The following is a 12,506-nucleotide window of genomic DNA, read 5'->3' on the forward strand; positions in this document are numbered from 1 at the left end:
TTAGGGTTAGGGTTAGGGTTAGGGTTAGGGTTAGGGTTAGGGTTAGGGTTAGGGTTAGGGTTAGGGTTAGGGTTAGGGTTAGGGTTAGGGTTAGGGTTAGGGTTAGGGTTAGGGTTAGGGTTAGGGTTAGGGTTAGGGTTAGGGTTAGGGTTAGGGTTAGGGTTAGGGTTAGGGTTAGGGTTAGGGTTAGGGTTAGGGTTAGGGTTAGGGTTAGGGTTAGGGTTAGGGTTAGGGTTAGGGTTAGGGTTAGGGTTAGGGTTAGGGTTAGGGTTAGGGTTAGGGTTAGGGTTAGGGTTAGGGTTAGGGTTAGGGTTAGGGTTAGGGTTAGGGTTAGGGTTAGGGTTAGGGTTAGGGTTAGGGTTAGGGTTAGGGTTAGGGTTAGGGTTAGGGTTAGGGTTAGGGTTAGGGTTAGGGTTAGGGTTAGGGTTAGGGTTAGGGTTAGGGTTAGGGTTAGGGTTAGGGTTAGGGTTAGGGTTAGGGTTAGGGTTAGGGTTAGGGTTAGGGTTAGGGTTAGGGTTAGGGTTAGGGTTAGGGTTAGGGTTAGGGTTAGGGTTAGGGTTAGGGTTAGGGTTAGGGTTAGGGTTAGGGTTAGGGTTAGGGTTAGGGTTAGGGTTAGGGTTAGGGTTAGGGTTAGGGTTAGGGTTAGGGTTAGGGTTAGGGTTAGGGTTAGGGTTAGGGTTAGGGTTAGGGTTAGGGTTAGGGTTAGGGTTAGGGTTAGGGTTAGGGTTAGGGTTAGGGTTAGGGTTAGGGTTAGGGTTAGGGTTAGGGTTAGGGTTAGGGTTAGGGTTAGGGTTAGGGTTAGGGTTAGGGTTAGGGTTAGGGTTAGGGTTAGGGTTAGGGTTAGGGTTAGGGTTAGGGTTAGGGTTAGGGTTAGGGTTAGGGTTAGGGTTAGGGTTAGGGTTAGGGTTAGGGTTAGGGTTAGGGTTAGGGTTAGGGTTAGGGTTAGGGTTAGGGTTAGGGTTAGGGTTAGGGTTAGGGTTAGGGTTAGGGTTAGGGTTAGGGTTAGGGTTAGGGTTAGGGTTAGGGTTAGGGTTAGGGTTAGGGTTAGGGTTAGGGTTAGGGTTAGGGTTAGGGTTAGGGTTAGGGTTAGGGTTAGGGTTAGGGTTAGGGTTAGGGTTAGGGTTAGGGTTAGGGTTAGGGTTAGGGTTAGGGTTAGGGTTAGGGTTAGGGTTAGGGTTAGGGTTAGGGTTAGGGTTAGGGTTAGGGTTAGGGTTAGGGTTAGGGTTAGGGTTAGGGTTAGGGTTAGGGTTAGGGTTAGGGTTAGGGTTAGGGTTAGGGTTAGGGTTAGGGTTAGGGTTAGGGTTAGGGTTAGGGTTAGGGTTAGGGTTAGGGTTAGGGTTAGGGTTAGGGTTAGGGTTAGGGTTAGGGTTAGGGTTAGGGTTAGGGTTAGGGTTAGGGTTAGGGTTAGGGTTAGGGTTAGGGTTAGGGTTAGGGTTAGGGTTAGGGTTAGGGTTAGGGTTAGGGTTAGGGTTAGGGTTAGGGTTAGGGTTAGGGTTAGGGTTAGGGTTAGGGTTAGGGTTAGGGTTAGGGTTAGGGTTAGGGTTAGGGTTAGGGTTAGGGTTAGGGTTAGGGTTAGGGTTAGGGTTAGGGTTAGGGTTAGGGTTAGGGTTAGGGTTAGGGTTAGGGTTAGGGTTAGGGTTAGGGTTAGGGTTAGGGTTAGGGTTAGGGTTAGGGTTAGGGTTAGGGTTAGGGTTAGGGTTAGGGTTAGGGTTAGGGTTAGGGTTAGGGTTAGGGTTAGGGTTAGGGTTAGGGTTAGGGTTAGGGTTAGGGTTAGGGTTAGGGTTAGGGTTAGGGTTAGGGTTAGGGTTAGGGTTAGGGTTAGGGTTAGGGTTAGGGTTAGGGTTAGGGTTAGGGTTAGGGTTAGGGTTAGGGTTAGGGTTAGGGTTAGGGTTAGGGTTAGGGTTAGGGTTAGGGTTAGGGTTAGGGTTAGGGTTAGGGTTAGGGTTAGGGTTAGGGTTAGGGTTAGGGTTAGGGTTAGGGTTAGGGTTAGGGTTAGGGTTAGGGTTAGGGTTAGGGTTAGGGTTAGGGTTAGGGTTAGGGTTAGGGTTAGGGTTAGGGTTAGGGTTAGGGTTAGGGTTAGGGTTAGGGTTAGGGTTAGGGTTAGGGTTAGGGTTAGGGTTAGGGTTAGGGTTAGGGTTAGGGTTAGGGTTAGGGTTAGGGTTAGGGTTAGGGTTAGGGTTAGGGTTAGGGTTAGGGTTAGGGTTAGGGTTAGGGTTAGGGTTAGGGTTAGGGTTAGGGTTAGGGTTAGGGTTAGGGTTAGGGTTAGGGTTAGGGTTAGGGTTAGGGTTAGGGTTAGGGTTAGGGTTAGGGTTAGGGTTAGGGTTAGGGTTAGGGTTAGGGTTAGGGTTAGGGTTAGGGTTAGGGTTAGGGTTAGGGTTAGGGTTAGGGTTAGGGTTAGGGTTAGGGTTAGGGTTAGGGTTAGGGTTAGGGTTAGGGTTAGGGTTAGGGTTAGGGTTAGGGTTAGGGTTAGGGTTAGGGTTAGGGTTAGGGTTAGGGTTAGGGTTAGGGTTAGGGTTAGGGTTAGGGTTAGGGTTAGGGTTAGGGTTAGGGTTAGGGTTAGGGTTAGGGTTAGGGTTAGGGTTAGGGTTAGGGTTAGGGTTAGGGTTAGGGTTAGGGTTAGGGTTAGGGTTAGGGTTAGGGTTAGGGTTAGGGTTAGGGTTAGGGTTAGGGTTAGGGTTAGGGTTAGGGTTAGGGTTAGGGTTAGGGTTAGGGTTAGGGTTAGGGTTAGGGTTAGGGTTAGGGTTAGGGTTAGGGTTAGGGTTAGGGTTAGGGTTAGGGTTAGGGTTAGGGTTAGGGTTAGGGTTAGGGTTAGGGTTAGGGTTAGGGTTAGGGTTAGGGTTAGGGTTAGGGTTAGGGTTAGGGTTAGGGTTAGGGTTAGGGTTAGGGTTAGGGTTAGGGTTAGGGTTAGGGTTAGGGTTAGGGTTAGGGTTAGGGTTAGGGTTAGGGTTAGGGTTAGGGTTAGGGTTAGGGTTAGGGTTAGGGTTAGGGTTAGGGTTAGGGTTAGGGTTAGGGTTAGGGTTAGGGTTAGGGTTAGGGTTAGGGTTAGGGTTAGGGTTAGGGTTAGGGTTAGGGTTAGGGTTAGGGTTAGGGTTAGGGTTAGGGTTAGGGTTAGGGTTAGGGTTAGGGTTAGGGTTAGGGTTAGGGTTAGGGTTAGGGTTAGGGTTAGGGTTAGGGTTAGGGTTAGGGTTAGGGTTAGGGTTAGGGTTAGGGTTAGGGTTAGGGTTAGGGTTAGGGTTAGGGTTAGGGTTAGGGTTAGGGTTAGGGTTAGGGTTAGGGTTAGGGTTAGGGTTAGGGTTAGGGTTAGGGTTAGGGTTAGGGTTAGGGTTAGGGTTAGGGTTAGGGTTAGGGTTAGGGTTAGGGTTAGGGTTAGGGTTAGGGTTAGGGTTAGGGTTAGGGTTAGGGTTAGGGTTAGGGTTAGGGTTAGGGTTAGGGTTAGGGTTAGGGTTAGGGTTAGGGTTAGGGTTAGGGTTAGGGTTAGGGTTAGGGTTAGGGTTAGGGTTAGGGTTAGGGTTAGGGTTAGGGTTAGGGTTAGGGTTAGGGTTAGGGTTAGGGTTAGGGTTAGGGTTAGGGTTAGGGTTAGGGTTAGGGTTAGGGTTAGGGTTAGGGTTAGGGTTAGGGTTAGGGTTAGGGTTAGGGTTAGGGTTAGGGTTAGGGTTAGGGTTAGGGTTAGGGTTAGGGTTAGGGTTAGGGTTAGGGTTAGGGTTAGGGTTAGGGTTAGGGTTAGGGTTAGGGTTAGGGTTAGGGTTAGGGTTAGGGTTAGGGTTAGGGTTAGGGTTAGGGTTAGGGTTAGGGTTAGGGTTAGGGTTAGGGTTAGGGTTAGGGTTAGGGTTAGGGTTAGGGTTAGGGTTAGGGTTAGGGTTAGGGTTAGGGTTAGGGTTAGGGTTAGGGTTAGGGTTAGGGTTAGGGTTAGGGTTAGGGTTAGGGTTAGGGTTAGGGTTAGGGTTAGGGTTAGGGTTAGGGTTAGGGTTAGGGTTAGGGTTAGGGTTAGGGTTAGGGTTAGGGTTAGGGTTAGGGTTAGGGTTAGGGTTAGGGTTAGGGTTAGGGTTAGGGTTAGGGTTAGGGTTAGGGTTAGGGTTAGGGTTAGGGTTAGGGTTAGGGTTAGGGTTAGGGTTAGGGTTAGGGTTAGGGTTAGGGTTAGGGTTAGGGTTAGGGTTAGGGTTAGGGTTAGGGTTAGGGTTAGGGTTAGGGTTAGGGTTAGGGTTAGGGTTAGGGTTAGGGTTAGGGTTAGGGTTAGGGTTAGGGTTAGGGTTAGGGTTAGGGTTAGGGTTAGGGTTAGGGTTAGGGTTAGGGTTAGGGTTAGGGTTAGGGTTAGGGTTAGGGTTAGGGTTAGGGTTAGGGTTAGGGTTAGGGTTAGGGTTAGGGTTAGGGTTAGGGTTAGGGTTAGGGTTAGGGTTAGGGTTAGGGTTAGGGTTAGGGTTAGGGTTAGGGTTAGGGTTAGGGTTAGGGTTAGGGTTAGGGTTAGGGTTAGGGTTAGGGTTAGGGTTAGGGTTAGGGTTAGGGTTAGGGTTAGGGTTAGGGTTAGGGTTAGGGTTAGGGTTAGGGTTAGGGTTAGGGTTAGGGTTAGGGTTAGGGTTAGGGTTAGGGTTAGGGTTAGGGTTAGGGTTAGGGTTAGGGTTAGGGTTAGGGTTAGGGTTAGGGTTAGGGTTAGGGTTAGGGTTAGGGTTAGGGTTAGGGTTAGGGTTAGGGTTAGGGTTAGGGTTAGGGTTAGGGTTAGGGTTAGGGTTAGGGTTAGGGTTAGGGTTAGGGTTAGGGTTAGGGTTAGGGTTAGGGTTAGGGTTAGGGTTAGGGTTAGGGTTAGGGTTAGGGTTAGGGTTAGGGTTAGGGTTAGGGTTAGGGTTAGGGTTAGGGTTAGGGTTAGGGTTAGGGTTAGGGTTAGGGTTAGGGTTAGGGTTAGGGTTAGGGTTAGGGTTAGGGTTAGGGTTAGGGTTAGGGTTAGGGTTAGGGTTAGGGTTAGGGTTAGGGTTAGGGTTAGGGTTAGGGTTAGGGTTAGGGTTAGGGTTAGGGTTAGGGTTAGGGTTAGGGTTAGGGTTAGGGTTAGGGTTAGGGTTAGGGTTAGGGTTAGGGTTAGGGTTAGGGTTAGGGTTAGGGTTAGGGTTAGGGTTAGGGTTAGGGTTAGGGTTAGGGTTAGGGTTAGGGTTAGGGTTAGGGTTAGGGTTAGGGTTAGGGTTAGGGTTAGGGTTAGGGTTAGGGTTAGGGTTAGGGTTAGGGTTAGGGTTAGGGTTAGGGTTAGGGTTAGGGTTAGGGTTAGGGTTAGGGTTAGGGTTAGGGTTAGGGTTAGGGTTAGGGTTAGGGTTAGGGTTAGGGTTAGGGTTAGGGTTAGGGTTAGGGTTAGGGTTAGGGTTAGGGTTAGGGTTAGGGTTAGGGTTAGGGTTAGGGTTAGGGTTAGGGTTAGGGTTAGGGTTAGGGTTAGGGTTAGGGTTAGGGTTAGGGTTAGGGTTAGGGTTAGGGTTAGGGTTAGGGTTAGGGTTAGGGTTAGGGTTAGGGTTAGGGTTAGGGTTAGGGTTAGGGTTAGGGTTAGGGTTAGGGTTAGGGTTAGGGTTAGGGTTAGGGTTAGGGTTAGGGTTAGGGTTAGGGTTAGGGTTAGGGTTAGGGTTAGGGTTAGGGTTAGGGTTAGGGTTAGGGTTAGGGTTAGGGTTAGGGTTAGGGTTAGGGTTAGGGTTAGGGTTAGGGTTAGGGTTAGGGTTAGGGTTAGGGTTAGGGTTAGGGTTAGGGTTAGGGTTAGGGTTAGGGTTAGGGTTAGGGTTAGGGTTAGGGTTAGGGTTAGGGTTAGGGTTAGGGTTAGGGTTAGGGTTAGGGTTAGGGTTAGGGTTAGGGTTAGGGTTAGGGTTAGGGTTAGGGTTAGGGTTAGGGTTAGGGTTAGGGTTAGGGTTAGGGTTAGGGTTAGGGTTAGGGTTAGGGTTAGGGTTAGGGTTAGGGTTAGGGTTAGGGTTAGGGTTAGGGTTAGGGTTAGGGTTAGGGTTAGGGTTAGGGTTAGGGTTAGGGTTAGGGTTAGGGTTAGGGTTAGGGTTAGGGTTAGGGTTAGGGTTAGGGTTAGGGTTAGGGTTAGGGTTAGGGTTAGGGTTAGGGTTAGGGTTAGGGTTAGGGTTAGGGTTAGGGTTAGGGTTAGGGTTAGGGTTAGGGTTAGGGTTAGGGTTAGGGTTAGGGTTAGGGTTAGGGTTAGGGTTAGGGTTAGGGTTAGGGTTAGGGTTAGGGTTAGGGTTAGGGTTAGGGTTAGGGTTAGGGTTAGGGTTAGGGTTAGGGTTAGGGTTAGGGTTAGGGTTAGGGTTAGGGTTAGGGTTAGGGTTAGGGTTAGGGTTAGGGTTAGGGTTAGGGTTAGGGTTAGGGTTAGGGTTAGGGTTAGGGTTAGGGTTAGGGTTAGGGTTAGGGTTAGGGTTAGGGTTAGGGTTAGGGTTAGGGTTAGGGTTAGGGTTAGGGTTAGGGTTAGGGTTAGGGTTAGGGTTAGGGTTAGGGTTAGGGTTAGGGTTAGGGTTAGGGTTAGGGTTAGGGTTAGGGTTAGGGTTAGGGTTAGGGTTAGGGTTAGGGTTAGGGTTAGGGTTAGGGTTAGGGTTAGGGTTAGGGTTAGGGTTAGGGTTAGGGTTAGGGTTAGGGTTAGGGTTAGGGTTAGGGTTAGGGTTAGGGTTAGGGTTAGGGTTAGGGTTAGGGTTAGGGTTAGGGTTAGGGTTAGGGTTAGGGTTAGGGTTAGGGTTAGGGTTAGGGTTAGGGTTAGGGTTAGGGTTAGGGTTAGGGTTAGGGTTAGGGTTAGGGTTAGGGTTAGGGTTAGGGTTAGGGTTAGGGTTAGGGTTAGGGTTAGGGTTAGGGTTAGGGTTAGGGTTAGGGTTAGGGTTAGGGTTAGGGTTAGGGTTAGGGTTAGGGTTAGGGTTAGGGTTAGGGTTAGGGTTAGGGTTAGGGTTAGGGTTAGGGTTAGGGTTAGGGTTAGGGTTAGGGTTAGGGTTAGGGTTAGGGTTAGGGTTAGGGTTAGGGTTAGGGTTAGGGTTAGGGTTAGGGTTAGGGTTAGGGTTAGGGTTAGGGTTAGGGTTAGGGTTAGGGTTAGGGTTAGGGTTAGGGTTAGGGTTAGGGTTAGGGTTAGGGTTAGGGTTAGGGTTAGGGTTAGGGTTAGGGTTAGGGTTAGGGTTAGGGTTAGGGTTAGGGTTAGGGTTAGGGTTAGGGTTAGGGTTAGGGTTAGGGTTAGGGTTAGGGTTAGGGTTAGGGTTAGGGTTAGGGTTAGGGTTAGGGTTAGGGTTAGGGTTAGGGTTAGGGTTAGGGTTAGGGTTAGGGTTAGGGTTAGGGTTAGGGTTAGGGTTAGGGTTAGGGTTAGGGTTAGGGTTAGGGTTAGGGTTAGGGTTAGGGTTAGGGTTAGGGTTAGGGTTAGGGTTAGGGTTAGGGTTAGGGTTAGGGTTAGGGTTAGGGTTAGGGTTAGGGTTAGGGTTAGGGTTAGGGTTAGGGTTAGGGTTAGGGTTAGGGTTAGGGTTAGGGTTAGGGTTAGGGTTAGGGTTAGGGTTAGGGTTAGGGTTAGGGTTAGGGTTAGGGTTAGGGTTAGGGTTAGGGTTAGGGTTAGGGTTAGGGTTAGGGTTAGGGTTAGGGTTAGGGTTAGGGTTAGGGTTAGGGTTAGGGTTAGGGTTAGGGTTAGGGTTAGGGTTAGGGTTAGGGTTAGGGTTAGGGTTAGGGTTAGGGTTAGGGTTAGGGTTAGGGTTAGGGTTAGGGTTAGGGTTAGGGTTAGGGTTAGGGTTAGGGTTAGGGTTAGGGTTAGGGTTAGGGTTAGGGTTAGGGTTAGGGTTAGGGTTAGGGTTAGGGTTAGGGTTAGGGTTAGGGTTAGGGTTAGGGTTAGGGTTAGGGTTAGGGTTAGGGTTAGGGTTAGGGTTAGGGTTAGGGTTAGGGTTAGGGTTAGGGTTAGGGTTAGGGTTAGGGTTAGGGTTAGGGTTAGGGTTAGGGTTAGGGTTAGGGTTAGGGTTAGGGTTAGGGTTAGGGTTAGGGTTAGGGTTAGGGTTAGGGTTAGGGTTAGGGTTAGGGTTAGGGTTAGGGTTAGGGTTAGGGTTAGGGTTAGGGTTAGGGTTAGGGTTAGGGTTAGGGTTAGGGTTAGGGTTAGGGTTAGGGTTAGGGTTAGGGTTAGGGTTAGGGTTAGGGTTAGGGTTAGGGTTAGGGTTAGGGTTAGGGTTAGGGTTAGGGTTAGGGTTAGGGTTAGGGTTAGGGTTAGGGTTAGGGTTAGGGTTAGGGTTAGGGTTAGGGTTAGGGTTAGGGTTAGGGTTAGGGTTAGGGTTAGGGTTAGGGTTAGGGTTAGGGTTAGGGTTAGGGTTAGGGTTAGGGTTAGGGTTAGGGTTAGGGTTAGGGTTAGGGTTAGGGTTAGGGTTAGGGTTAGGGTTAGGGTTAGGGTTAGGGTTAGGGTTAGGGTTAGGGTTAGGGTTAGGGTTAGGGTTAGGGTTAGGGTTAGGGTTAGGGTTAGGGTTAGGGTTAGGGTTAGGGTTAGGGTTAGGGTTAGGGTTAGGGTTAGGGTTAGGGTTAGGGTTAGGGTTAGGGTTAGGGTTAGGGTTAGGGTTAGGGTTAGGGTTAGGGTTAGGGTTAGGGTTAGGGTTAGGGTTAGGGTTAGGGTTAGGGTTAGGGTTAGGGTTAGGGTTAGGGTTAGGGTTAGGGTTAGGGTTAGGGTTAGGGTTAGGGTTAGGGTTAGGGTTAGGGTTAGGGTTAGGGTTAGGGTTAGGGTTAGGGTTAGGGTTAGGGTTAGGGTTAGGGTTAGGGTTAGGGTTAGGGTTAGGGTTAGGGTTAGGGTTAGGGTTAGGGTTAGGGTTAGGGTTAGGGTTAGGGTTAGGGTTAGGGTTAGGGTTAGGGTTAGGGTTAGGGTTAGGGTTAGGGTTAGGGTTAGGGTTAGGGTTAGGGTTAGGGTTAGGGTTAGGGTTAGGGTTAGGGTTAGGGTTAGGGTTAGGGTTAGGGTTAGGGTTAGGGTTAGGGTTAGGGTTAGGGTTAGGGTTAGGGTTAGGGTTAGGGTTAGGGTTAGGGTTAGGGTTAGGGTTAGGGTTAGGGTTAGGGTTAGGGTTAGGGTTAGGGTTAGGGTTAGGGTTAGGGTTAGGGTTAGGGTTAGGGTTAGGGTTAGGGTTAGGGTTAGGGTTAGGGTTAGGGTTAGGGTTAGGGTTAGGGTTAGGGTTAGGGTTAGGGTTAGGGTTAGGGTTAGGGTTAGGGTTAGGGTTAGGGTTAGGGTTAGGGTTAGGGTTAGGGTTAGGGTTAGGGTTAGGGTTAGGGTTAGGGTTAGGGTTAGGGTTAGGGTTAGGGTTAGGGTTAGGGTTAGGGTTAGGGTTAGGGTTAGGGTTAGGGTTAGGGTTAGGGTTAGGGTTAGGGTTAGGGTTAGGGTTAGGGTTAGGGTTAGGGTTAGGGTTAGGGTTAGGGTTAGGGTTAGGGTTAGGGTTAGGGTTAGGGTTAGGGTTAGGGTTAGGGTTAGGGTTAGGGTTAGGGTTAGGGTTAGGGTTAGGGTTAGGGTTAGGGTTAGGGTTAGGGTTAGGGTTAGGGTTAGGGTTAGGGTTAGGGTTAGGGTTAGGGTTAGGGTTAGGGTTAGGGTTAGGGTTAGGGTTAGGGTTAGGGTTAGGGTTAGGGTTAGGGTTAGGGTTAGGGTTAGGGTTAGGGTTAGGGTTAGGGTTAGGGTTAGGGTTAGGGTTAGGGTTAGGGTTAGGGTTAGGGTTAGGGTTAGGGTTAGGGTTAGGGTTAGGGTTAGGGTTAGGGTTAGGGTTAGGGTTAGGGTTAGGGTTAGGGTTAGGGTTAGGGTTAGGGTTAGGGTTAGGGTTAGGGTTAGGGTTAGGGTTAGGGTTAGGGTTAGGGTTAGGGTTAGGGTTAGGGTTAGGGTTAGGGTTAGGGTTAGGGTTAGGGTTAGGGTTAGGGTTAGGGTTAGGGTTAGGGTTAGGGTTAGGGTTAGGGTTAGGGTTAGGGTTAGGGTTAGGGTTAGGGTTAGGGTTAGGGTTAGGGTTAGGGTTAGGGTTAGGGTTAGGGTTAGGGTTAGGGTTAGGGTTAGGGTTAGGGTTAGGGTTAGGGTTAGGGTTAGGGTTAGGGTTAGGGTTAGGGTTAGGGTTAGGGTTAGGGTTAGGGTTAGGGTTAGGGTTAGGGTTAGGGTTAGGGTTAGGGTTAGGGTTAGGGTTAGGGTTAGGGTTAGGGTTAGGGTTAGGGTTAGGGTTAGGGTTAGGGTTAGGGTTAGGGTTAGGGTTAGGGTTAGGGTTAGGGTTAGGGTTAGGGTTAGGGTTAGGGTTAGGGTTAGGGTTAGGGTTAGGGTTAGGGTTAGGGTTAGGGTTAGGGTTAGGGTTAGGGTTAGGGTTAGGGTTAGGGTTAGGGTTAGGGTTAGGGTTAGGGTTAGGGTTAGGGTTAGGGTTAGGGTTAGGGTTAGGGTTAGGGTTAGGGTTAGGGTTAGGGTTAGGGTTAGGGTTAGGGTTAGGGTTAGGGTTAGGGTTAGGGTTAGGGTTAGGGTTAGGGTTAGGGTTAGGGTTAGGGTTAGGGTTAGGGTTAGGGTTAGGGTTAGGGTTAGGGTTAGGGTTAGGGTTAGGGTTAGGGTTAGGGTTAGGGTTAGGGTTAGGGTTAGGGTTAGGGTTAGGGTTAGGGTTAGGGTTAGGGTTAGGGTTAGGGTTAGGGTTAGGGTTAGGGTTAGGGTTAGGGTTAGGGTTAGGGTTAGGGTTAGGGTTAGGGTTAGGGTTAGGGTTAGGGTTAGGGTTAGGGTTAGGGTTAGGGTTAGGGTTAGGGTTAGGGTTAGGGTTAGGGTTAGGGTTAGGGTTAGGGTTAGGGTTAGGGTTAGGGTTAGGGTTAGGGTTAGGGTTAGGGTTAGGGTTAGGGTTAGGGTTAGGGTTAGGGTTAGGGTTAGGGTTAGGGTTAGGGTTAGGGTTAGGGTTAGGGTTAGGGTTAGGGTTAGGGTTAGGGTTAGGGTTAGGGTTAGGGTTAGGGTTAGGGTTAGGGTTAGGGTTAGGGTTAGGGTTAGGGTTAGGGTTAGGGTTAGGGTTAGGGTTAGGGTTAGGGTTAGGGTTAGGGTTAGGGTTAGGGTTAGGGTTAGGGTTAGGGTTAGGGTTAGGGTTAGGGTTAGGGTTAGGGTTAGGGTTAGGGTTAGGGTTAGGGTTAGGGTTAGGGTTAGGGTTAGGGTTAGGGTTAGGGTTAGGGTTAGGGTTAGGGTTAGGGTTAGGGTTAGGGTTAGGGTTAGGGTTAGGGTTAGGGTTAGGGTTAGGGTTAGGGTTAGGGTAGGGTTAGGGTTAGGGTTAGGGTTAGGGTTAGGGTTAGGGTTAGGGTTAGGGTTAGGGTTAGGGTTAGGGTTAGGGTTAGGGTTAGGGTTAGGGTTAGGGTTAGGGTTAGGGTTAGGGTTAGGGTTAGGGTTAGGGTTAGGGTTAGGGTTAGGGTTAGGGTTAGGGTTAGGGTTAGGGTTAGGGTTAGGGTTAGGGTTAGGGTTAGGGTTAGGGTTAGGGTTAGGGTTAGGGTTAGGGTTAGGGTTAGGGTTAGGGTTAGGGTTAGGGTTAGGGTTAGGGTTAGGGTTAGGGTTAGGGTTAGGGTTAGGGTTAGGGTTAGGGTTAGGGTTAGGGTTAGGGTTAGGGTTAGGGTTAGGGTTAGGGTTAGGGTTAGGGTTAGGGTTAGGGTTAGGGTTAGGGTTAGGGTTAGGGTTAGGGTTAGGGTTAGGGTTAGGGTTAGGGTTAGGGTTAGGGTTAGGGTTAGGGTTAGGGTTAGGGTTAGGGTTAGGGTTAGGGTTAGGGTTAGGGTTAGGGTTAGGGTTAGGGTTAGGGTTAGGGTTAGGGTTAGGGTTAGGGTTAGGGTTAGGGTTAGGGTTAGGGTTAGGGTTAGGGTTAGGGTTAGGGTTAGGGTTAGGGTTAGGGTTAGGGTTAGGGTTAGGGTTAGGGTTAGGGTTAGGGTTAGGGTTAGGGTTAGGGTTAGGGTTAGGGTTAGGGTTAGGGTTAGGGTTAGGGTTAGGGTTAGGGTTAGGGTTAGGGTTAGGGTTAGGGTTAGGGTTAGGGTTAGGGTTAGGGTTAGGGTTAGGGTTAGGGTTAGGGTTAGGGTTAGGGTTAGGGTTAGGGTTAGGGTTAGGGTTAGGGTTAGGGTTAGGGTTAGGGTTAGGGTTAGGGTTAGGGTTAGGGTTAGGGTTAGGGTTAGGGTTAGGGTTAGGGTTAGGGTTAGGGTTAGGGTTAGGGTTAGGGTTAGGGTTAGGGTTAGGGTTAGGGTTAGGGTTAGGGTTAGGGTTAGGGTTAGGGTTAGGGTTAGGGTTAGGGTTAGGGTTAGGGTTAGGGTTAGGGTTAGGGTTAGGGTTAGGGTTAGGGTTAGGGTTAGGGTTAGGGTTAGGGTTAGGGTTAGGGTTAGGGTTAGGGTTAGGGTTAGGGTTAGGGTTAGGGTTAGGGTTAGGGTTAGGGTTAGGGTTAGGGTTAGGGTTAGGGTTAGGGTTAGGGTTAGGGTTAGGGTTAGGGTTAGGGTTAGGGTTAGGGTTAGGGTTAGGGTTAGGGTTAGGGTTAGGGTTAGGGTTAGGGTTAGGGTTAGGGTTAGGGTTAGGGTTAGGGTTAGGGTTAGGGTTAGGGTTAGGGTTAGGGTTAGGGTTAGGGTTA

This window comes from Lampris incognitus, unplaced genomic scaffold, assembly GCF_029633865.1.
Source record: "Lampris incognitus isolate fLamInc1 unplaced genomic scaffold, fLamInc1.hap2 scaffold_57, whole genome shotgun sequence".
Lineage (NCBI taxonomy): Eukaryota > Metazoa > Chordata > Actinopteri > Lampriformes > Lampridae > Lampris > Lampris incognitus.